Source organism: Falco rusticolus, chromosome 13 (genome assembly GCF_015220075.1).
Source record: "Falco rusticolus isolate bFalRus1 chromosome 13, bFalRus1.pri, whole genome shotgun sequence".
Taxonomy (NCBI): Eukaryota; Metazoa; Chordata; class Aves; order Falconiformes; family Falconidae; genus Falco; species Falco rusticolus.
This window is the reverse complement of record NC_051199.1, coordinates 5,601,230-5,617,642: the sequence shown is the minus strand read 5'-3', so window position 1 is coordinate 5,617,642 and position 16,413 is coordinate 5,601,230. Positions and strand designations below refer to the sequence as shown.

The 16,413-nt window shown below is 42.2% G+C and overlaps 1 protein-coding gene across 5 annotated transcripts in view; it reads left to right on the top strand.

Annotated features, from left to right (window-relative positions):
• ARHGEF4 (Rho guanine nucleotide exchange factor 4) overlaps positions 1 to 16,413 on the top strand; it is a 229,055-nt gene that overhangs the window by 158,280 nt on the left and 54,362 nt on the right. Inside the window, exon 1 of one of the 5 annotated variants that reach the window (XM_037406138.1) lies at positions 6,509 to 6,513. The exons of the other annotated variants lie outside the window; for them this stretch is intronic. The gene's annotated coding sequence lies outside the window, so the exon portion shown is untranslated. Of the gene's footprint in view, positions 1 to 6,508; positions 6,514 to 16,413 lie in introns of those variants that run through there. 5 annotated transcript variants of the gene reach the window in all.

Here is a 16,413-nt window from a genome sequence, read left to right as displayed (position 1 = left end):
CTCAGCCTGGAGCTATCTGCCACTGCTTGCTCTCAAATGCTCGCTTCTGTTTCTGTTTTTAAGGCTTTCTCCTGGAGCCTTGGTTTGTAGGAGAGGCACTCGTCTTATTGGTAGCAATGATGTGGTGGTGCCTCCTAATGTGTGCAATAAAGATATATATCCACAACAGGTACAACATTTATGTTTTATGTACACCAAGGAAAATCACAGGAAAAATGTTTATTAAATTGTCTTGGAGGGTTCAGTTGTGAGCCCAAATCTCGGCACATCTAGAATAAGGCGGTTTTAAGACCAAGCTTTCAAAGATAAGTTATGGGTTTCTTTTGTTGCCCCCCCCCCCCCTCCAACAAGCTATAGATGAGACTTAAAATCTGTTTTAAACTATTTCTTCAGGATGAGCATACTGAAGTCTTTTAAAGTAAAACCTCCGCTCTTTTCTGTTATTCCTAGCTGGAATGTTTCCAGTCTCTTGATGCGATTACCGTAAGCCTGGAAAAGGCTTCTTCAGAAGTATGTTTTCTCTTTTATGTTTTGTTTCCTTGGTTCATCCAAAGTTGCCTAAATAGTGGGAAATGGGGACAATGTAAACTTGGGACACTGAAAGCATTTTGAGTTCCAATACAATCGAGATGTAGCTGGGCACAGGGCCACCAGGTCACCACAGAGTGCTGCATTACAGTTTGTGCAAGTCTGATGCTTGATCAGCATCCCTGATGTGTCTGGGATGGAGGGATTTGAAAACTGGGAAGTGTGAGATTCCAACTTGGAGGCATTTTTTGTGGGTTTGGGTGGAGGGAGGACTTCTTGCCAGCATGAGTCCATGAGAACAATAACATCCTGGTCTGTTGCTAGTGGAACAGCATGCTTGTATGCATTAGGAAGCTTGTGATGCACATCCTGAACGTGACTGTTGGCAAGGCGCTCATATTCCCAAGCAAAACCAGAGTAGTATCCTGGTACGAGTACGGACCAAGGGAATAAGGTGCAGACTGAATTATAGAGCTTATTCTGTGGGTATTTTGAAGCACAGAAGTGTGTGCTTCTGGCATCCCACCACTTGATTCTGGGGATTTTCTTTTTCCCTGCTATTTTCTTTCTCCATTGTAATTACTTCTGGGTATGTGACCCAGCTTGCTGGCTTTGGTGTCGCCCATTTTCCATAGCGGAGCAGGCAGCATTCTGGGTGCCTGCTGCCGCCTAATGAGAAAGCAAAGCTGAGGTAGGTACAGCAATGGAACCAGACCACCAAATGCCACAAACCTGCTTTTTTCTTTCTTTTTTCAAAGCATAAGTTCAGGGGTTTGCTGCACTCCTTCCTTCAGGCAGACCACATATGTGGCTATTCCCCCATCTGGGCTTCCTTCTGCAGCTTGGAAAAGTGCAGCCAAAATAGCAAATTTTAGCCCATTGCAAATGTTGTATTGCAGTAGCAGTGGAGTCCTGCCAATCCACAGCATCGTTCCAGTCGCTGTGGTACAAGCAGACAGCGTCTGCCTTATGAGGGCAAATCTTCTGTAAATGGTTGGGCTGTATAGCATAAGTGCGAGTCCCGCTGCTGACCCGATCAGACAATAACCAGATCAATAAAAATGTAATCCTTCTGGCCAGACTTCTTGCAGAGTTGACTCTTCCTTTAATATATAGTAATAAAGTCAAGCCTTTGCTTAGGCATTTTTATTAATATTTTTACAAGTGGTAGAAGAGTAGCCTTAGGCCAGTCTTTCCTATCTGCATGTCTCAGGACATTATCATCTGAAAGGATGCTGTCAGGCCTGATAGCAGTTGTGTAAGATGATTACAGAAACAAGTAGCTTTCAGGCCCGTTTACAATAGCCATGATACTGTGAGTCTTGCTCCCAAGGGTAAGAGTTCCAGGAGCTATTTTACTGGGTAGTGCAGCAGGGGAATTGGCAGAAATTAATGTTCAGGTCTGTCTGAGTGTGATTGCAGGTGATGATACAGGTGAGTTAGTGGTGAGGCAAAACCAACCAAAGTAAGAATGAGATCTCATTTAAGTTTCAGTACAGTTACTGGCAAATTGCTTTGGCTCTGCTTTCTATTGTCAGCCTTGTATCGCCATTTGTCCCCTCTTTTACTCCCATCCAGCAGAGGGTCTGTGTCCTTAAATTGCCTAGCAGCACGGTTTTGTGATCCACTCTGAAGTCTTTTTGCATGCTAGTAACACAAGGAACTATTCAAAGCTTTTTTTTTTTTTGGGGGGGGGTGGGGTGGAAATCCTGTTGCAGTTTTGGAACGTGCTCATACTGAGCACCTTGTGCAGCAAAAAATGGTGTTCTTGGAGTCAATGGGGAGCAAAATGGTTTCCAAGGGAAGATTATAGACCATGACTAAGGTGTCACTTCTTCAGAGCTTTGTTTTAGTGACAACATATTGCTGTATGTAGAACACATACACTGAGGTAAATTTCTATTCTTCGGCACTGGCATCTGAGAAGTTATTGCATGCTCGTTGTAACCAGGCAGGCACAACAACAATTTTATTTTGAGTAGGTCTGTAAGCAGCTTTAGGATTATATTGCAAAATGCTCTGTGATGCCTGGATTTTATGCATTTGAATTAACCCCCAACAGTTCCAGGAAGTGTCTGAGTTCTTGTGCTGCTGATCAGTTGTCTTTCCCCTCACTAAAGACTACCTGGAAGACAGCAAGGCTGCAGTTATGGCCTAAATCGTATGAACGAGGAGAGGAATGTCATCTTCAACTTTTAAAATTAGTCTGCAGCTTGAGCACCCTTTTCTGGCACGTAACTCCCAGTTCTTTCAAAATACTGCTTGATTAAGCAAGATCAGAAAACTGTACCACATCTTCTGAGCTGACAGTCCCCCCTTGCTGTGCTTTACAAAGCTATACTGAAAATGGGAGTCAAGTTCAAGCCATAAGGCAAATGAGGGCAGCTGAGGCGGTGTCTGCAGGACCTGGGGCTGGGAGGCAAGCCGGATTCTTCTCCGGACTGTGCTGTGGTATAGCAGGACTTGGGATCCACTTACCTGGACTGCTGAGCTCTTACTTGTGACATGTCACTGGTTTACAAGGCACAATTTCAGAGGGGATTTATATACTAAGGTGAGCAAAGGATTCACAGTTTAGCCTTTGACATTCAATTTTGGTTTGTTGTGGGCCCTGTTTTACTGGAACTTTAAATGGAATTTGGTATTTCTTCCCTGGAAATATTATCTGTGGATAGAAAGCCTGAAAATTGGCTTCTACCTGTCAAAACAGAGCACTGTTAAAGACTTCCAAGGTAGTTACACATGAGCAAACATGTCTGTCTGGGTTAGATCTTCATAGCCAGGTTGTGACAGGGACAGTGATTAACAGTCTGGCTAATCAACCTGGCTGAAATGGTGAATTCATGTATCTGTGCTTCTTCTGAAGCTAGGTCATTGTGAACTTACTTGGGTATTGATCCTGCCACTCTTGAGTTACAACTTTAAAATAACCTTGTGCTTCCTGCTGCACGTGCTGTGACTGAAAGCTGAGACTCCCTTTGATTAATAGCTCCATTCCTGACCTGGCACAGCCTTGCTGTTCTGGTGGTCATAAAGTACTAGATGTGATACAACCCAAAAAGCTTTGGTTTGCTGCGCTGGTATGCTGCCCATCCTAGGACTGAGACAAGCATTAAAATTTTGGTGCACTCTCAGTTGTTCCTAATTATCAGCATCAGCTAAGTGGCTGGTATTGTGGACTGGCTTCAGGCCCTTGGATTCTTTGGTCTGCAAACCACACCATAGGCATGGCGCTGCATCAAAGCAAAATCAACAGGCAGATTTATTGAGAGACTAAAATGCAAACTGCAACTTGGCTGGAGCAATTTCTTAACGGTGCTTGGAGTGAGGTTAGAAATCATGGTCCAACTGCAAACCACTGTTACCAGGACAGTTGGCTAGTGAGCAGCCATGAGCTGACTGGAGCAAGATAGCATTGTCCTGTGCAGTGCTTTGCAGTGTTTGCATAGGTAAGTATCACTTGGAGCAAACCTTGCTGGTCAAAATCTTTCAAAATCCAGTGAAAGCTGTAGGCTGGGAGAGTGTTGTTCTGCTCCCTCCGACTAGAGCTACTCCCTGTTCCCCATGGCTGGAGAGGAGGTTGGGTGGGAGTATTCTGCTCAGCGTGAATTCCTGCCCTAAGCATTCCTCCTTCCCTGCTGTGCCGCGGTGACTGCTTGATCTGCCGCACTGCATCAGCTTGTCCTAATCCCCTGCTTCCCATGTCCTCTTCCCTCTGGGGGCTGGAGGAGCCAGTGCGTGCCAAGCCCTTGGTGTGAGTGCAGCCCAGCTAGTGCCTGCGGGCTGCGGGCAGCTCCCCTTGACCTCAGCCCGTGGGACAGCAGGAGTCAAGTAGCAGCTTCTTAACCCAGTGCACCGGTGCTCCTATGGTGGTATTTGTTTTATCTAGAGAGGGAACTTTAACCAACACAAATAAGAATATAAACATTTTTTGCCAGTGACTGAGTGCAGTTGAAATCTAAATGTCACACAAGCAGCATAGGCTGCGCTTTCCTAGTGAAAATATTGCATGGTGATTTGGTGGCAGCAGTTAATTAGTTTGGGCAAATGATCTCTGGCTGCGGATGTTTCTCAGTGCAGTCACATTTATGGTCAAACTAACTGGGTAGAAAAAAAGGGAAGGGAATACTCTGTCTGCCCTTTTGTGTTAGGGAGAGCACGTCATCAAGTGGTGTGACTCTTTGCAAGACAGGGATGTGGCTCTGTGCTTTCTCCCTCCGTTCCTTGCTAAACTAAATGCTCAGCAGCCAGAGGGTCTCCTGAAGGTCACTGAGCTGCACACAAGAACTGACAGGTCTCTTTCCAGCATCTGATGGAGTTACAGTAAGTGAGAGAAAATGAGAGACACCCGGGTTCAGCAGAGCTCTCCGGAGTGTGTGAGAAGTTCAAGCCAAAGCAGATAGCGCTGTCCGTGTTTTGTGTGCTTAAATCGGATCGAGAGGCACAGTAAACAAGAGGACTTCCAAATTACAGAGCATAATTGTGCTAGAACATGTTGCGCTGGGTTTACAGAGCAGGTGTGCAACTGTCTGGCACCTTCCCCAAGGAATAACGCTGAACTTCTGTGAGGAGAGCAATGCCCTGGTGTCCAGAAACATAGTGCCCTTAATTTAACTAAATTTGAGGGAGTTTATAGCAAATATATTCTTGTTGCCCAGTCTGGTGTAAAATGTGCTACATCAATCTTTTTTTTTCCCCTTATTTATTTTAAATAAAGTTGACCTGAACTCATAACATTATAATTTGAACATGCTTAGCTTTATGTACGAAATTGTGTGTAGGCTGACTTGTTAAGTGTATGTGTAGTTGTTCAAAGGATACATAGTGCATATTTTCGGGCATCACAATAAGCACACTGTGGGATGGGTTGGAGAGGATCCAAAAGAAAGTAACGAGAGTAATCTGGAGAACTTGATCTGCAGGAGAAGTTTGGATCATTGTAGGGGTATACAGTAGAGGAGAATGGGGGAAGACATGAATCTTGAAATGCCTAAAAAATTCTGTTGTGAAGTGAATAATTTGTTTCTTAATCATGGGGTGGTGAGAGTTGGCAGGTAGAGGGGGCAGGGAAACCTGTAGTGAAGAAGACTTGGATTAGATGCTAGGAGAAGCCCTGGGAAAAGATGATCTGGAGAGCCTGTGAAGTCTTAAGCAGTGTAGATCTTGAGAACAAGGTTGGGAAAACATTGCTTAAAAACTACTATGGCTGTTAATTCAGCTTTGAAGCAGATGGACTGACAAGAAGACTTTGTGAGGTTCCCTTCCAGTCTTGCCTTTTGTAGACAAGGTCAGAATGAACACTGGGCCGCCACCTATGCTTTGAGGTGCAACTCAAGTAATTAGCTTCATTAATTTTTTAGTTTTATTACCACACAGTGAGGAACTTTGGCTCCATTCCAATATTCTTTATTCTGGTAAAAGTTGGATTAAATCCTTTCTGCACAGTTAGAAGGACAGCTGTGGTTTCAAGATATTTCCTGTAACTTGTTATATATTTAAAAGCATTTTTTATCTTTTTAAAGCATGAAGATGACTTTACAGGTCCCCCTTTCCCCTTTCAGTGACATCTTGTGTAGATGTTTGAGTTCTGTCTATTGTGGAACTCAGCAGATGATTCAAACTATGTAAGTCACATAGGGAGCAAATACTAGATAAAGATTGGGGTTCTAGGAGGCTTAGTAACCTTGGCTTGGAGAACTTATCTGTGGAGAAATTCTGTTCCAAAAATTAACAAAAACCATCACTTGTGACTAATTCAGATGTGATAGCATTTAGCCTTTTTACTAGCATCATCAGTTCCTGGTGTGTGGGAGATGGAATCCAGATGTCAAACGTTATCAGAGAATGTTTTTAGCAGCAAAGCGCTGCTCAGTAGTTAATGGTACATACAATTTTTGGTGGGTTGTCTCACGCACTGTCTTCCAGCAATGCTGTGCTATGTCTGTGTTTTCTTGCCTTCCTGACCTCATTCTTTCTCTGACACAGGTCAGCAACTACTAAAAATGGTATTGCATACCCACTGGGAGTGAGGGCTCCAGATTCTGCTGTGATGCCTCTGGGGCCATCTCTATGTTGTTGTTATCTCTAAGTAGCTGCATTCGGCTGCAGACTTGGTCAGCTTACAGCAGGAAGATAACTGGGGAAGGGCTGAAGGAGATGTAAATCAGCTGCTGCCCCAAGAGAAAACTGAAGCAGGGTCTCAACATCTTTTTCATTAGAACCCACCATGAGCTGTCTGTGGGGCCGGGGAATACAATTTACAAGTTGTTCTCTCAAGCCAAAATTTGCATGTTGCCTCTCGCTGGGTATATGCAATCCATTAGAGACTGAAGAGGCTTGTTCCAGTGATCAAATTCTTTCAAACTGGTTTCTGGAACAAATTTATGTGGCTTCATAGGTTGTTTCCAAGGCCCAAATCCTCTCCTCTTCCTATAGTGGAGATTGATAGGAGTTACATTACTTGCGTGGCAGCAAGAGGCAATCTACCCCTTCTGTATCATACTAATTGTGGCTGTGGGACATGCTCCCCTTCCTGGGGTGAGCGTAGGAAAACAAGCAGAGCATCTTGCTGGCATCACCTTGTGAAAGCCTATGGATGATGCATAGTATGTAGTTGGTCTAAGATCCTGTCTTCCCTGCAGTGTTTACTTGGCAATTCTGAAAAGGAAAGCTGGTGGATTAGGAAGAATTCTAGAACGTCTGGAGTTCAGATATAGTATTTATAGTTTTAGGGGTTGGGTATTTTTCTTAATAAATGGAATAAAAGCAATAGAAAGATAAGGAGTGGCATACTGATAGGTTTATACTGTAGCTGCACTGCATTAGTGATATATTCAGAAAATACTCTGCCCTGCCAGTATGCTGGGAGACTGATCCTTCCTCTTCAGGGGAAAAAGAACTTTGAATCATGGGGGTATTACAGAGAGAGGATTGTGGGTGGAAAGGGATATAGGCTGAGCACAAATTTTACAGTTCCTTTCTTAAAAGCAGAAGATAATTTTGTTTGTAGATGTGCCTTAATGTGGGAAAGGAAAATGATGTAATTGTAGCGCTTTGGAGTAAAGTAGTACTCTGATGCTCAGGACTCTGCTTGTCCTATTCAGCAGCGTGCTTGGTCTTGCTCTTTTTCCACATCATACAGAGGAAGGCAAGAATTTACTTGATATGGGTAATAACAGCCTCTCTCGATGACGTTAGAAGTATAAATTAGTAACTGGGGGGAAAAAATGTTTTGCATCATGGGTCCTTTTTGGGCAAGGTAGACCTGTCCACAATATGATGCAATGTGCACCCTTCCTCCCCTTTCATTGCTAATATTAGATAAAGCTGGTGCTGCTTGCTTTCTGGTGGAGGGCAAGGTGGTCAGCCGTGAGTCTGCTGTGTAGTCCTTCATGATTACTCTCTTGCTGCTACCTCCTGCTGTGATCTTGCCTTTATGGTGGCTTAGGGATAGTGTCTGCTCTGGAATTTTTTTCTACATTGTGTAATTTTGATTTCTGTTGTCTTCCTGACTGTGGAAGTATCTGGAATTTTAATGTGAGATTTTTTCTGTCTAAAACTCCTATTTTCAGATAATTAATTCTGTGACCATGCTGAAGGTGTTGCTTTTTGTACCTAGGAAAAACAATGACAGGAGGCTGAATTAGATAAAAGTGTAACAAAAAGGCCAAAATACCAAACACCAAACCCAAACAAAACCTAAAAACAAAACAAACAAACCAAAGCTAATAAAAAGCTAAAAAAAAAATCCAGAACCCAAAAAACCCACCCCAAAACCCCAACAAAACCCCTCAAACAACACCCCTGCCAAAACAGCAAAAAAAACCCACCCCAAAACAAACCACAACGAATTTCTCCTCTTCCTGCAGTTGTATTTTAGTTTGTTTTCAAAAGGGAGATCTAATTGTGATTATTCTAAGGAACAAGGTTAGATGCTTAGTTAAGGAAGTAGCATCAGTTTGATGAGATGGGGGTTCATGCTATTTCCGTTCCCCAAAAGGGAGAGGAAAATAGCAGTGAAGTCAGGAAGCCCTCCTCACACAGACCAAGCTGAGCTCTTGCTTGCGTTTGACTGACTTCACAGGTTATCTCTTCACGTGTTCTAGCAGTAGCTAGGGCCAGGAAAATGAAATTTATTTTGTACTCGGCCATGCCTGCAGCGTTGTCACTGGGAGCATAGACGCCTTCTCCTCACAATTTCTGGGTTAAGTTCTTCGGCTGTCATCATTTGGAACTGAGAAAACCTACTGATTTTTTCATCATCAACCCTCATCTCTGTTTCCAGTCCCAGAACTCATTGCTCAGAAAAGCAACATCCAGATAATGTGCTTCTCTGCCTCCTAAAAGGCTGGATTAAACTGGAATTGGATAAAAAGTGGGGTTGTAGATTTAGTGGTGGGGTCATTGGATCTGTGATGATCCATACCCATAGTATCTGAATGCCAAATGTTTCTGGATTTCGATTGTCGGTACCCAAGCCCACTCCTAAGTGACGACTCATACCTTCGGCGATCCCAGCCTCTGCAGAATGTGATGAGAAATGAGGGGGTGCAAGTCCAGACTTCATGTACTTGTGCCTACAGTATTGCTTTGGCCTCAGACAAAATCTGGGAAGGCTAACATCAAAGGACGCTATTTTGTTACTTTGGCCTGGGAATACTAATTATAATGGGAGTACTCATTATAATACTTTCCATAATCTCTCTGCTAATACCTAATTTACTTGTGAATTCATCTGTTCTTTTTGTTCCTCCCATCTAGTTTCAATCTGCTTACCATTAACAGAGGTATGTGTACATGGAGAGAATTTTTCTTTCACCTCTGAGAGCACTTGCTAACCTCTGTCAGCCTGGAAATGCCATGCTGCATTGCAACAAGGCACGCACAGTCGTGCCTCTTTCTATTGTTTTGCTGTTGACATTTTGGAGACTATGCAACGAAGGATCTATGCCGTTTGGTGAAGAGAATGAACACAAACCTTTGAGGTTACTGTGAGGTTAGTAACGAAAACTCGTACAGCTCAGAAAACGTGTCCTGGAATCAATTGGAGACAGCGCTGTGTACAGAGCTGTTATTCCCCAGAACAACAATTTGCAGTTCAAACAAGCTCGGACTGTATTTACGGCAAAGGGATACTGGAGGCGAGGGGATTGTTCTGATGCACTTTGATGGCATTTGCTGTGCTTTCAGCAGGAAAGATAAGCAGGTGCCAGGAACATTGTCTAGAAGTGGTGGTTTCCTGACTTCAATAGAATTGCACCTGCTGAGTTCAGAAAGGGGCTCGAGGGGAAAAAAGTCCCGTTTTTGGAGTCTGTCCTTCGCGTTTGTGTTTGAAAGGAAAGGAGGCAGACAGAAGCGTAATTAATCAAGGTGTGAGGAAACAGGATTGTAAAGAGATTTATATACATCATCTGCATGTATGATGGCTCTGTCAACTGCAGCACAGCCCCTATAAAGGGGCTTCTGTCTGACGTGGTGGGATTTAGATCTCTACAAGGCTGAGGCAGGTGAAGGTGGGAAGGTTGCTACAGGGTGGTGTGGGTCCCTATTTCCCTCATCCTTGGATTTTGTTCTGATTACTGTAGAACTGGGAGAGAGAAGGGAAGAACAGACGGTTTGTTGATATCAACCAAAAGCTAATTTGTAAAGACTTGCAGGCTTACCTTGGGCTAGTTTGTGAGTAGAAGGGGCACACCTGAATAACTAAAGAGTATCCTCTTTGCATTTGTCCTGTATAGGATTGCAGTTGCTAGCAGTGCTGGCTGTCTCCAGAAAGAGTAAGGGATGAGGCCTCTTAATCATTTTCCTTTTCTAGGCTATCACAAAGGCGCTGCGCTGTGGCATCACCCCCTAAGTCAGGCTGATACCACGTGCTGCCGTTGAGCCATATGCTTTGAATGCAGCGTGCCAAATACCGAATGTATATGCGTGAAATATTCGTCATTGCTGCACCCACATGGCCTTGTGGACTTAAAATGCATCCTAATTTGTTCATGAGTTTTACAGCATGCTAAACTTCCATGATCCCCAGTACATGCTATGTGCCTCACTCACTGATTTTAATCACCAGACAATTCCTCTTTTAAAACTCTTTTAGAATATATCAGCAGTACTCTCACTATTCTTTTCTATCCCTGAACTCTGGATTTTACAGAAACTGAGAAGTAGACCAGTGTCCCTTATGATTGCTTCTGGGGAAATATGTGAAGAAGTTAAGTGAATGTTAAAAAGAGCCACTTTGGATCTGCCACGGTGTGCGCAGCGGTACAGCAGGCAATGTGCCTTGCCCTGCTGGTCTTTTCCTCCTGTTGGTCTCTCCAGGTCGCTGTTTACACGCTCCATACTCATCAAATACAACAAATGTTTTTGGTGCTGAGAGCACTGGTCTCTGTCAAAGCAAAGATGGATGGCTTTCCAGGCTGAACAGACATCTTCTGGGAATTTGTTTTAGAGGGGTTATTATTTTTTTTCATATTGGAGGAAGAAATTTATATCTTCTGACAGTAGTCTCCTGAGGGACTCTCCTTTACTGATACTTCAGTGTTGTCCTTTGATGTAATAATCCTGTATTGCATAGTCTGTCACTCAGACATGATCAAGTTGGGCTTCTGGTGCAGAGGAATAGAATACAAACAAAGCTGAAAATAATTTAGATCTACAAGACAGAGATAACAGCTATGCCTAAACTTAAAGGAAGATGCTACTGCACAGAACCATTCATGATGAATGTGAAAATAAACCAGTAGCTTGATTTCGCAGAACTATAATCTAAACTGACAGATTTTGTGTCTACACTTCATCCAGGCTATGTCATCAGCCAACTTAAAATACATAGATACTTAAAGTAGCCCTTTCATTGAGTGGTGGTTTCATTTTTTTTTATTTTTTTTTTTAATATAGCTCAACCACATCCTGCTCTGTAGCAGTTTTCTCTTAGGGGAAGGTAATCTGTTTGTAAATATGGGTGGATTGTTTTTGTTTTCCTTGGAACTTCATTTGGAAACGGGATAAGGGTACTAAGACTACCAGCCCATAGGAAAATTCGTGTTGCTTTGTTCAAAAGATCAAATTTTGAGGTATAAGAGTAAAGCTCATAGCCAAAAAATGGGCTGCAAAGATAGACAAATCAGCTTGGTTAAATTGTCAGGGAAAGGAGAAACTGAACATTAGATTCATCATCCTAAGTGAACATGCATCAGCTATAAGACCTTTGGAAAATCAGGTTAATTTAAATTTAACTTCTAAATTGGCAAGTTGTTAATGGAAGAATTCCTTTGCCCATTTGCTTTAGTTCATAGGAACTGTGGTTTTCAGACACTGAAGGACCAAATAATTGTGTAACATCCTTCAGAGTATTTAAGGGTAAAGGTAATTTTATACTTTGAGCAATTTTGAAAGCTAGGTGGCATGGGGCTTGGGTTCATTCTTTCCCCCTGCCCCTCTGTTGGATACAGCGTAGCTGGAGAGATGTTTGGAAAACTGGAACATGTTTCTGGAATTGTGAACCTGGAGTCTAAAGCAAGTTAGTTGTATTTTTTTAGCTGCTTTGGAAAAGCTAAGGATCGGGAAGTAGTAAACGTACGGTTTCTGTTCAGAAACAAAGTGTTTTCCTATTCTCGTTGGTGGCATATGGAATCTAAATAAGAAACAATTCATAAATGGAAACAATAACAGCAATATGGTGGAATTAAATGTTTTAGATTTTGGATAATCACAGGAAAAGAAAGTTGACACATCTGCCTTTAAGTGAAAGGATTATTGTGTTTGTTTTATAAGTTCAAACAACTGATAGAGAATTGCAGGTTTGTCGACCGATGCTGTGCGCTAGAACACCCAGACAGAGCTGCTCTGGAAGACACTGTCCTGATTTTAGCCCATTGTGATTTTGTAAGTTACACCACTAATGTCAAATTTTCAAAGATTACTTTGCTTCAGCTACCTCTCTTGAAGAATGTCCCTTTTCTGGCATGTGCCTTAGGTGGAGCTGCATGTGACTGTACCCTCTATGTACTGGTCAAAAGATCAATAGGGTTGTTTTAGGTAATGTGACTTCTGAAGAGGCTGCATCTTCTCTTATCTTTTTAAGAGACCTTGTTCAGTTTGGTCACTGCTTGATCAGCAGCACTCTTTTATTAGTTAGTATTGAGATTATGTGGCTGTCTGTGTGGTTATACTTTTGCCATTTAATTTTACCACCACCAGCTGGGGATGGGTTCAACTTTTAAACCAGTCTCCAAAACTTCCAAAATACTGTGTGTTGCATCCAGTGATCTGTAAGTGGCAATGTGTCATTTTGAATTCATAGTTCCAAATGCACACTTAGCATCTCAGGTTCGTGATTTCTGAAATGCTGATCTTACCAATTCTGCTATTCTTATTTCCTTGTTGAAGCCAGCAGTAAACATTCCAAGTAATGAATTTAACTACTAAAGGCATCCTGACCAATGTGACCTTGCCAGAATGCTTTCTCCTTTTAAAGGGATGATTAATAATGGCTTTGAATTGAATAATTGATGTATTCCAAGAGGAATAATGTTTTCCTTGGAAGAGTTTTCTTGCTATAGGGTGAGATTGCATCTGACACATTCAGCTATAATTCAGACCTGAAGCTGAATGTTGTGAAAACACTCCGAAATAAGGTATCTTCTCACACCAGTTTCCTAGGAAACTTAAAATTATTGAATGTGAAGTGTCTTCCCCCCGCCCCCCACCCCCCCCATGATATTTGAAAATGTATTGAGATGCATCAATCAACAGGCTCAGTATGTCAAACTTAATTCTTTAAATTTGATTTGCAGTAATATATCATATCTGCACCCTCAGATTCCCAGGGAGCAAATGCTTCACAGCAGGCAGCTCTGTTCCCACTACAGTATGAACAGTATCAAATGTATAAGGCTGTAAGACCTGTTGTTGAGTTCTTAAATATATTTCATAAGAATATTGCTGTCCTTGTACAGTTTGAAATTATTTTGGTGCAGAGTCTTTCATTTATATATGACTGGCAGGGAAGTCTGGAGGTCCTGGGGAGGAGAGGTGGTGACAGCTGACTGCTGCAGGAGCTGGTGTGAAGCACACCCCCAGCCCTGCAATGAGGGCAAGAGACTGCACCATCCTCTCATCCAGGTCACCTCTGTGCTCCAGCTGCCACCTTCCATCAGTTTGTAGAGCTGGTCTTCAACACAGGTGATGTAGCAGTACTGTGTATTAAATAAAACCAGTCAGTCATGGGGTTTTTTTGCTGGACTCTGGCAGCAAAGTTTACACTCACAGAACTGTAAACGTGCAATGTTCTGAATGCGTTTGAAATTTCTGCCTTGTCTGTCCATGAGGTCCCTCTAAACAGAGCTAATGTGGCACCCTCCTATTCCGCACCCATCTTCCAGTGGAGATGCTCTTGTGTCTTTGTCTACTCAGAACACAAAGACTGGATTACATTTGGCCACGGTCAGCGTATCCCCTCTAGCTTGCTCAGAGCTGATCTCCCAAATTTGTTCTGAATAAGGCCAAAGAAGAATCACCCTGACTAACTTGGAGCCTGACTTTGCCTCCTTTGTGTAGGGTTGTGTGATTCAAATATATGCTGCAAAGAGCCTGATCTCTTGGATGTCATGACAGTTGTAGTCAAATAATATTAATTTCCTGTTTTCCCTTCAGAAATATTTGGTAGCTTGATCTCAGGGATTTTCTTAGAACTCGGATTAAAACATAAATAGGGACAGAGGGATTTCCTAAAGGTAAAGCAGTTTTACTGGTATATTTAATGAAAAAAACGTAGCCCCAGTATGAAACGAGATCTGTTGTGTTTTACGTGAAGACTGGTCATTCAAAATAACGTCAACAAAACAGTCTTGCTGCCCCTTGAGACTTATACTTGATAATGCACAAGAGCAATTGAAAGTCTTCTCATGGCATTCATTTTTAATTACTTCTGTGGTACAAGGTCATAGATATAAGCCACTTGTCAGCCTGGATAGCTTCACAAAGATAAAGACTAGATTTATAGCATTATGCAGAATTCTGGGAAAAAACAAAGGTCACATTTTTCAAATTTAAGTGTTCAAAGTTAGCCTCTTAAATCAGCCTTCAGACGCTTATATAAACAGCCTGCTTTTCCAAAGTGCCAGGCAGTGGCTCTTTGTGCTGACTTTGCTGGAAACAGTATTTTGCCCAGTGCCTCTGTGTTATTTGTTGTATCAGTGAGCCAGCTATAGGCTTGCAGGTCCTCTTCCAGGTTCTGCTGTTAAATAGCTTTGTCTTAAAGGTGGCTGCATTGTCAAAAGCTTTTAAATTATTATCAAGACAATTCTTCATTCTTAATTTTCAAGCTGTAACGTGGGTTACTCCATTATAAGAAAGACCCATGTCTCCCTGCTCCAGGTTTGACTGTCATGAAAATAGCGTAAGGAAGTTGATGTTTTCATGCCAAGTTGGCATGACTGGGTGCAACGTTTTAAAGACTTTTGTAGTACGAATTGTTTGACTTCCTAGTGAGAGTTCTTCTTAAAAATGACCGTAACCATTCTTAACACCGTGGTCTCTTCCAGACTAGTAGTTAAAGCTTAGTGTACAGTGGAAATGTCTTTTTCTAGACTGCGATTTAAGACTAAACAAAACTGTATGCTTTTTGGCAACAAAATCTTTAGCAAAGACTTAGCTTCTGAGCTCTTGGTCTTCTGAGGGTGTACTTGGATGTAAAGACATAATAAAAGCATAGAATATTTGGAAATATAAAGCAAACAGAATTTCCTACAGCATGTTTACATTATTTTCTTCGTCTAATAAAGTAACAGGTACAAGAATGGAGGCACTGTGAGGTCAATGATGGCTTGAGTTTCTAACACTGTCCTCTGAATTCTCTTAGGAAGTTGTTTTAGAGGTGAAGCAAGCATCATAGCTAAATCAATATAATTAAAACAGACGAGGATAGCATGAGATTTGGGAGATAACAGCAACTGCATTAAGAAAACTCCAATTAAGTCCCTGGAAAGTAGCTGCAGAGGTAGGAAGAATAACAATCCCTGAGAGAATAGGGGGGAACATTTTCTGTTTAAGGACTTTGTTTGAGGACTGGTGATGAATAAAAGCATTGCTTATGTCCAAATTATTTGAGGCTTTTTTGTTTGCTTTCTGGAGGAGAAAAAAAAAGGATTAAAACACAGAGTTTGAGTATGAACCTGGGCTTTGGTTCAGATGAACTCAGACTAAGTAATGGCAGAGTGGTGAGGCTCAGTAGCAGTTTAAGATAGTGTGACTCCTTTTGTTTGTGTGTTCGTATACTTGTGCAAGCAAAGATGAGAGAAGCCCAAAGGTGACCTTTAGAAGTGATGCCACATGTAACTGCACTGAAGTAGTGGCAGGTGTTGACATCATGTAGGGGAATCTGTGGGAATGATCTTTTAAGAAAGCGGTGTGTCTTTTTTTGCCAGATTGCTGATCTTCCAAGTTGTGGGAAGTGCTTGTAAGGTTTTGAAAAGCTGGAACAGCTGCTCTGCTAAAAATAAATAAATAAATGCCTGAAATCTTATTGACGAAGCCCTTTCAAATTCATGTTTGTCAGGCTTGTCAGCTGCACTAACACTCTTTGTTGTTGCTTTTACCTCCTGTGTTTGCTGAAGTAGGTGTTGTTCACTGGAAATAACTATTGTTCTGGTTTTCTGGCTCATTTGCCTGAATTTCCTCTGTTGTTACACTTTTGGGTAAGAATGAGTGGGTGTGGAGACACAGACATGGTGTTTCCATCTTTGCAGGTGAGCTCAAAGCTCATACGAGGATACTGTTGATCTGAATTGACTCTGATCATGCTCTGCTAGACACTGTCAGATAAGTTGTTTCCCAACCAGCAGCCTGTCAGTATTTTGGTCGGCAGTTGTCCGATGAAGGGAC